This window comes from Lontra canadensis, unplaced genomic scaffold, assembly GCF_010015895.1.
Source record: "Lontra canadensis isolate GAN:19392208 unplaced genomic scaffold, GSC_riverotter_1.0 scaffold45, whole genome shotgun sequence".
Lineage (NCBI taxonomy): Eukaryota > Metazoa > Chordata > Mammalia > Carnivora > Mustelidae > Lontra > Lontra canadensis.
In genome coordinates, this window is record NW_022631039.1 from 11,000,496 (window position 1) to 11,010,162 (window position 9,667).

Consider the following 9,667-nt stretch of genomic DNA (forward strand, 5'->3'; position numbering starts at 1 on the left):
CCCCCCCCCCCCCCCCCCCCCCCCCCCCGCCACCACTCTGCATCTCAGATACACTTGCAAGAAAGAGCTTGCTGCCCAGGTGTAGGAAGTGTGGTCAAGATCCTGAAGTCAGTGTCTTCTGGGCTGGCCTCACCTATGGAGGAGGGGGCACCTCACCCAAGGTCACCCCTTCCATGGGGCTACCCATATCTGCTTCCGGTGACTGAGTGAGCTGGAGGTAAAGGCTTGGCCAGTTCACTTGGGACATTCTAGCAGACAACACTTAGTCCAGAACTCCCATCCTGTGGCCAGAGCTTTGCTGGGCCTGTGTGACCATTTGGCTTCTCCATGCCCTGTCCTGTTTCTCCTTCTTCCTTCCACAGGTATAGATTTCCTGTCATTCCTCGACCTGTCTCGGCAGTGGCTGCTTCTGGAGAACCCATCCCGCGACAGTTGGAATAGGGAGGGGTGCAAGAAAGCGGTGATTAGAATGTGGGGTTTGGAGCTGGCTGGCGGTGGCTACCCCATTGGTGGGTGGAGCACAGACAGCCCCTAGCAGAAAGGAGATATTCAGTTATGAAAACTTTAACTTGCCCAACCAAAATGAGTCTTTTATGTCAGGGGTAGGGCCTTGGTTGAAAACACCTGAAATCCAGGTACATAGATATATGGGCAGAGGCCTCGACCATGTCTAGCTCCTAGGGATACCCTAAAACTTTTGAGCCTGCAGCAGTGGCCCATTCCCCACCCTCCCCCAAGAGCTAGCATTCCCTGGGGCTGGAAGGCCATGCAAAGGCCTCTCCGCACCAGGCAACACGTGCTCCTCTCAGGACCAGCCCTGACAGGTGGGAGGCTGGCAGCTGCAGGACAGGGATTTCAGCAGATGGGGTCCGGAGCTGGGCAGAGCCTCCGCACTGACAAGATACCGGGGAGAGCGACCTCGTGTGGTAACCCTCAGTAACTACACCTCCTGGTAGGTGTGTGCTCAGGAGTCCTCCTCTGCCTGGTTCTGGGATGCGCCTGAGACTCAAGTTAATTCACAGAATGAAACAGAAGGGATGCTGTTCTGGCTCAGGACCTGGCTTTCAAGGGGACTGGCAGTTTCCCTGTCCCCTCTCTTGGGAAGTGTGTTTCTGGGATGCCTGGGCTGCTCTGTGAGTACTCCAGCTCCCCTGCTAGGGAGGTCAGGATATAGGGAGAGACCTACGCAACACAGCTGAGCTGGAAGAAAGGTAAAATATTGCAAAAACCAGAAGGAGAAAAGAGCAAGAATCCAGAGAAGAAAAGAAGGCCTAGATCTAGAATCAGCCCTGGAGGCTTGTGTTGATGGTTCTGGGCTCAGAGGGACACGGGAGAAAAAGTCTGTACAATACGGGAGAGGGTTAGGGTTGGAGATCTGCATATAAAGTAGGGCCCTCAAGAATTGGGACCTTCGGTGGGTACACCAGGGTGGAAATCACAGAGGGTGAAGGGCTTCTTTTAGCCTTGGGTCTGGGTGAAGGGAGCAAAACAAAACAAACAAACAAACAAAAACAAGTCTCCCTGAGAATTTTTTTTTTTAAGATTTATTTATTTATCTGAGTTGGGGAGGAGGCACAGAGGGAGGGGGGGAGGGAGAGAGAGAATCCTGAAGCAGACTCCCCACTGAACCCAGAGCCCCATGCAGGCTTGATCCCAGGACTCTGAGATCATGACCTGAGCCGAGACCAAGAGTTTGATGCTCAATAGGCTGAGCCACCCAGGCATCCCTCCCCTGAGAATTCTTTTTTTTTTTTTTTAAGATTTTATTTATTTATTTGACACAGACAAAGAGAGATCACAAGCAGGCAGAGAGGCAGGCAGAGGAGGGGGAAGCAGGCTCCCCGCAGAGCAGAGAGCCCGATGAGGGCCCGATCCCAGGACCCTGAGATCATGATCTGAGCCAAAGGCAGAAGCCCAACCCACTGAGCCACCCAGGCATCCCTTTTTTTTTTTTTTTAAGATTTATTTATTGATTGATTTTTAGAAAGAGAGAGTGAGCAGGGGGAGGGGCAAAAGGAGAGAGTGAGACAGTCTTAAGGAGACTCCGTATTGAACATGGAGTCCTACATGGGGCTCGATCTCATGACCCTGAGATCATGACCCTAGCAGAAACCAAGAGCCCAACACCCAACTGGCTAAGCCACCCAGGCACTCCTTCCTTGCAAATTCCTTTTTTTTTAAATTTAATAAAATTTAGATTTTATTTATTTATTTGCCAAGAGAGACCGAGACAGCAAAAGCACAAGCAGGGGGAGCAACAGACAGTGGGAGAAACAGACTCCTCTGCTGAGCAGGGAGGCTGATGTGGAACTTGATCCCAGGACCCTGGGTTCATGACCTGAGCAGAAGGCAGCAGCTTAACCTACTGAACCATCCAGGCCCCTCTCCCTTGAGAATTCTGTGGGGTTTTTTTTTTAAAGATTTTATTTATTTATTTGGCAGAGAACACAAGTAGGGAGGGAGGCAGGCAAGGGGTGGGGCAGGGAGCAGGCTCCCCGCTGAGCAGAGAGCCCAACATGGGGCTCCATCCCAGGACCCCGAGATCATGACCTGCCTGAGCCGAAGACAGAGGCTTAACCCACTGAGCACCGAGGCGCTCCTCCCTTGAAAATTCCCAACACGACCCTACCCACCTATGAGTTTGAGGCTGGAATTCATAGTACCTATGTGACAAACAAAACAAAACAAAACCACCAAGAGACATGCACTTTATTTTGTTTTTTAAGATTTTATTTATTTGAGAGAGCTAGAAAGAGAGAGCATGAGCGGAAGGAGGGCCAGAGGGAGAAGCAGACTCCCCGATGAGCAGGGAGCCCAACACGGGGCTCGATCCCAGGACCTGGAGATCATGACCTGAGCTGAAGGCAGGTGCTTAACTGAGTGAGCCACTCAGGTGCCCCAGAAATGCACTTTTTTTTTTTTAAAGATTTTGTTTATTTGACAGACAGAGATCACAAGTAGGCAGAGAGGCAGGCAGAGAAAGAGGTGAGGAAGCAGGGGCTCGATCCCAGGACCCTGGGATCATGACCCGAGCCGAAGGCAGAGGCTTTAACCCACTGAGCCACCCAGGCGCCCCCAGAAATGCACTTTAAATTCAGACTCTAAAGAATTACCACAGGCAAGTTTCCAAGAATAAGAGTTCTCAATACAACAGCAAAACAAGCAAAAAGCAAAAACAAGCAAAAAGCAAAAACACAAGGAGAAAGCTGCTGTGAATTAGAAAGGCAGAAATGAGACACTGCAATATTGGAGTTGCAGAGACTTTAGTTATTAGAATCAGCAGACACAGGATAAAAAATTAAATGTGTTTTACATGTTTATGTAGATAAAAGGAGAAAAATATGAATGGGAACCAAGAGAGTATGAAAAAAATGATCTGGCATAGTTGAAAAAGAACCAAATAGAACTTTTTCAAAAAAAGACTTTATTTTTAAGCCATCTACACCCAATGTGGGACTTGAAGTCGTGACCCCAAGATCAAGAGTCACATGCTCTGCTGACTGAGCCAACCAGGCACTCCCCAAATATAACTGCTATAAATAAAAGCCATAATAATTGATATTAGAAATTCAGTAGGTAAATCAAGCAGTTAAACACAGCTAAAGAGAGAATTAATGAGTTAGGAGTTAGATATGAAGAAATTAAACAGAATTTATGGGGCAAATAGATGGAAAACATGAAAGAGACAGAGAATAAGAAACAAAATGTCTGATTGGGATTTCAGAAGAAAGAAAAGATGGAAAGAATGAGAGAGAAACAATATTCAGAAAAACAATTACTAAGAACTTTCCAAAACCGATGAAATTTCTAAATTCTCAGATTCAGGAATCCCAGTGAATCCCAAGTGAGACAAAAAAAGAAAATCCCGGCGTGCCTGGATGGCTCAGTCCATTAAGCACCTGCCTTCGGCTCAGGTCATGATCCTCGGGTCCTGGGATTGAGTCCCACATTAGGGTCCTTGCTCAGTGGGGGATCCTGCTTCTCCCTCTGCCTACCAATCCCCCTGCTTCCGCTTTCTCTCTCAAATGAATAAATAAAACTTAAAAAAAAAAAGAGATTTTCAGATACAAAAACAGAAAGAATTTACTACCACCTACAGGCTCTCACTACAAAAAATTCTGAAGTAGGGGTGTCTGGCTGGTTCAGTTGGAAGGCCATGCCCCCCTTGATCTCGAGCCCCACATTGGATGTACAGATTAATTAAATTAATACATAACAATGTTTTTTAAAAAGTTCTAGTGTTGGGGTGCCTGGGTGGCTCAGTGAGTTAAGCCTCTGCCTTCAGCTTGGGTCATGGTCTCACGGTCCTGGGATCGAGCCCTGCATCAGGCTCTCTGCTCAGCGGGGAGCCTGCTTTCCCCTCTCTCTCTGCCTGCCTCTCTGACTACTTGTGATTTCTCTCTCTCTCTCTGTCAAATAAATAAATAAAATCTTTAAAAAGAGTTCTAGTGTAAGATAGGTACTTGAGAAGAGTGAAAATGATCCCAAGAAGGAAGAAGGGATGACAATTGAGAAGAATGTGAAGATAAGAATTCTTCAGTGGTGGATACTGGGAGACCCAGAGTAAGACAAGAGGGGGCACCTGGGTGGCTCAGTTGGTTGGCTGACTGCCTTCGGCTCAGGTCATGATCCTAGAGTCCTGGGATCGAGTCCCGCATTGGGTTCTCTCCTCAGTGGGGAGTCTGCTTCTCCCTCTGACCCTCTCCCCTCTCATGCTCTCTCTCTCACTCTCTCTCTCAAGTTAATAAATAAATCTCTTAAAAAAAAAAAGAATAAGACAAGAGCTCAGCAACCAGCTCTCCATCAGGGTAGAAGTTCTGCATCCAGGAGACAGTGGACCCAATGGTTCCCCAACATGGAATTTTCCACTATGCCTGAGAAAAAAACTGACAAAATTAAAAATATCTGCTATAGCAGTGATCCGTTGTGTCTATGCAGTTCAGCTCACAAACCAACATTGTATCAATTAGTGTCCATTTAAACAGCCTCCTTCAGAGATATCCATTAGAATTTAGTAAGGTTTTGGGATGACTTTCTTGAGCACGTGAGAAATGGCTCTTGACGCAGGTACAAATATTCTCATTTATTTCTGGGAACTTCAGATCATTTTTGGTAACTAAGTGGTGTGTTTTCGACAAGTAGTATGTATTTCAAGGACTTCGACCAGCACATAAGTAAAAATCCGAGACCGGTCTTAATATTTTGGGTCACTCGTTGGCAAGCATCATTGTTTTTCACTGATCCCTATTTTTGGACATCCTGGTTGCTTCTGATCTGGCCTACACATTGGAAAGCATCATAAAACAAATTGAGTTGTATAGCAAGATGCTGCCAGTTGTATAACTACTTACATACAACATACACCTGTGTATTTCATCCATGGGACTGGGGTCTTATCACCTATTCCCTTTTTGTTTGCTTGTTTGTTTTTGTTTGTTGGTTGGTTGGGTTATTTTTTTTAAGATTTTATTTATTTATTTGACAGAGAGAGAGATTACAAGTAGGCAGAGAGAGAGGGGGGAAGCAGGCTCCCTGCAGAGCAGAGAGCCTGATGCGGGGCTCGATCCCAGGACCCTGAGATCATGACCTGAGCTGAAGGCAGACGTTTAACCCACTGAGCCACCCAGGCGCCCCTGTTTTTTGGTTTTTATAAGTGAAAAAGTTTCAGAGCAAGCACACAATCACTCTTCATTCTTTGCCACAGACAGATAAAACAGCCTCCTCTCAGGGCAATTCAAAGTTAAGCACTGAAAGTATCCAGATAGTTTGAAAAAGCCATCCTCTGTTCATTGGGGGTACAGCGTGTGTGCCTTTTTTGGTATAGAGTCAGCTTTGTGAACTTTTTTTTGGGGGGGGGTAAAAAATTATAGCACCTCGGCTCATACTGACAATAACACCGAAGAGATTTGTAGTTTCTTTTGATGCTTCTCTAGAGCTTATGACATAAAGCTTCAGCCTTACGCATCAGCAAAACCTTGTGCACATGTTCCAGTTTGCTACGTAATGTAATGCTACAAAATTGTACGTTTTCTCTTCTCATTTCTTTTTTTGCACGCAAGTTTGCTGTGAAAATGCAGATCTCTGAATGTGAATGAGGTTATGTCTGAGATTTATTTCTGCATATTATGTCTCTGAGTCCATGATGTCCTCAAGGGAATGATGAATTATTTTCTATGTGGATGTATATACATATACATTCATGTATGCCTCAACACACATACACATGCATGTATATACTTCTTTTGAATAATATGAAATTATTTGGAGACAGGAACTTTCTGCGGATTCATTCACCAGTAAGGATCAAATTGACTGCTGGGCACCTGGGTGGTTCAGTCAGTTAAGCGTCTGCCTTCAGCTCAGGTCATGATCCTGGAGTCCTGGGATTAATGCCTGCATCAGGCTCCCTGCTCAGTGGGGAGTCTGCTTCTTTGCCCTCCCCTGGCTCATATGCTCTCTCTCTCTCTCAAATAAAGAAATAAAATCTTTTTAAAAAATTAATTAATGATTGCTTAAAATTCTTTGACAATCTGAGGATAGTTTCTCATGGATTGGATTAAGTGGCTGAGAACACTTAAAAATGGCAAAAGAGATTGGATGGCATGCACCTTGCTCTTCTCTTTTTCTGCAGACTGGTGTATGCTCCTCTGGCCCACCTGGCAAGTTTACTCCTCTTCTGTTCCAGAGAGAGGCCGTAATGAGCTTGAAATATCCAGGTATTTATTTCAGATCTTCTCGGGAGGAGGGGTTGCGGATTGGCTCAGTTTAGGCCAAGAGTCCACTCAAAATCCAACACCGTGGCCAAGTGGGCAAAGACATACTGTGGAAGATGGCCGCCAAGGGCCCATTGGGTTTACTGGGAGGAGGGGCATTGGGTGGGGTCTGCACAGACAACCGAGAGGACTGCTCGGCACACTCCATGGGTCAAGGGCAGGCTCTCTGGCTCCTGTGAAAATTCCATTCCGGGCCATCTTCTGGCTTCCAAAGTCAAGCCAGAAAGAATGGTCACCTTCAGCCCAGTCTAAAGCTTGACCTGATTCATTTCAGGCCCCGAGATTCACCTTTTCGAGGATGACCAATGGTATGACTTCTATTTCCAGGAGAAAACCCGTCCCCGGGAAAGGCGAGCACATGGAAGTTAGCATTAGGAAAACCCCACCCCCCACCAGTGTCCACAGTACTCAGTTCTGAGTGGCTATGCAGCGGTCATGGACAAGCCAATCCAACAGGTTGCCTTGGCCAGAACTGCTCCTTCTTCTCCTCCCTCACTTGGGGTTCAAAAAACTCCTTTCAGCCAAGGTCATCTTGTTACATCCAATTTTGTATTTTTCTTTTTCATTTATTATGTCATAAGCCTTCTCCCGTGACTTCACACCTTCTCCATATTTCAATCACTATGTTCCAGTCCAACATGCAACTGTCATGTATCCTTTCACAAATCCTTTGCTTTTGCCCGTTCTTGTTGTTTCAGATCAACTCCACAAACGAATGGACAGCTGTGTGTTTCAAAGACTATTTGCATTCCTGTTTCTGTGGGGTGAATTTCCTAGTGATGGCTATCATCCATTTCACCAGACTGGGGGATATGACACCATGGGGGTTTTAACTGCTCAAATCACAATGCTTCTAAGATTGCTCTGGCTCAGACTTGTGGGAGTTCTGGTCTTTCTCCTGGGTTTTCCCTCCTCAAAGAGCTTCTGGGGAATTCTTGAGGGATGGGGCCATGTGCCACACATCTGTTGTGGTGGCCTCCTGAATCTTGGTCTGGGTCCTATGCTCTGAGCCGCCATTTCTGCCCGCCCTGCTTGCATCCCTGAACCAATTCCCTCCTAACATATTTAAGTTCTGCCAATGCAACTAAGTCCCCCCGCCCCAGGAGGTTTCTTCCCAGCACCCAGTGGGGGAGTCAGGGCCTCTGTCCCTGTAGCTCTCACGAGGCAGGGCCCAGATCACCTCTCGCTACTAAGGAGTCCCCAGCTCCACGCCAGCGGGCTCTTCCCTTCTGCACCCTATAGTCCTTCCTGCCCGTGGATGTGAGACAAACTGAACATCCATTTCCTTCTGTGGAAACCCCCCACATGGTCCATGAACACACAATCACTGTGTTTATTCAATGCTGGTGACATCGAGAATCCAAACTCTCTTTAAAGAAAATAATTTCCCTTCCCTTTCAAGACACTGTCAAGGTAAAGATATAGCTCATTTGCACAACTAAACAGACCCTTTACCTCTTGGTCTGTGGAACCAGCGGCTGGTTTCATGGTAGCTCATGGTCCCCCCTTACCCAGAACACTGTGCGGGTCCCGCCTTCCTGCCAATGACGGGCCCACTGGGTGAATTTCCTCAAACAAAGGACATCTTCAAAACAAGGTAATCAGCATCTTTTCATCTAGAAACTGAAACTGCCAACTAGCCTCAAACACAGCTCCCTTGTTAAAATTGAAAAGCAAATCACGTCCTTTGTTATGGGGTACCCCACTATTCCCTAGGGCGGTGTGAATGTGCCAACGGGTGCGGACCCTCTATTTCAGGGGTTACGCACTCACAGCTTGGCCCCATCGGGCTCACAGGCATGTTTTCTTTGGCTCATCACAGATACTCTCCCTTACAGTTTTGCACTGACTGCCAACATTTCACCAAGACATTGTAAATAAAAAATCTAGATTTCTAGCTTCCTTTGAGAAAGCCTGAAGATCAGGTATCACAAGGTGTGCCTCCCCACAGCAAAGTCCACGGGCTGGTTCCCCCTTCAGTTGGGGGATCTGCAACCCGGCACCGCCCCCCATGCTCTCTCCTGTCCCTCTGTGTCAACCGCCCTCCATCCCTGGTCTTGCGTTGCTTTCTTGCACCTGCTCACTTCTTGTGTTTGCCTTGCTTGCTAAGGCCTCTGTGGGCTTTTACTTTGCAAACCTTGTCCTAGTGCTTCAAATGCACGCAGCCAAACCATCTGACAGGAGGGAGGTAGTCATTTTCCTGAGCAGCTTGGGAGCCCTGTATCTGGATGTGATTTCGGTTTGATATAATGGGCAATGATTGAGCGACTGCTGTGTGTAAAGGCTAGAGGGGCCAGTGGGAAATCAAGCTGTTGAGAGAGTTATCGGTACACCTTGACCCCTGGTAGCCCGAGCCTGGGTGTGTGAGAATTTGCCAAGGGAGGGCAAACAGTGCCCAGTGTTGCTTCAATAAAGGTCAGTTAAGATAAGAATAAGCGTGCCCTGTGGCTTCCTGTCAGGGAGATAGCAGGTCGAGGGGGATGATGGGAGAGAAAGCCAGGTGGCTGAACACTGAGAGGTGAGCGGATGGTGGGGATGCGGAGACAGGGAGAGTGGGTCACAATTCGGAAAGACTGGATTAGGCCCTGGGACACACCTAGATTTGTAAAATTGTGTTGAGCAGCACAAAGGTGACATTTCCACACAGAGGATGGGCTTTCATGTAGACAGGGCTGAGTTTTTGATCCAAAAAGTCACAAACCTTCCTGAGTTTCACTTTTTATTTGTAAAAACGAGAGGACAAAAACCCATCTCAGAGGGTCACCGTGAACACGAAATGAGCTGAAATATGTAAAATGTTGGGCACACTACCTAGTAAACATGGGTGATCAGGAAAGGTGGCATGTAATTAGGCTATGTTATTTGGGTAGTATTATTGAGAAATTGGTAAATTC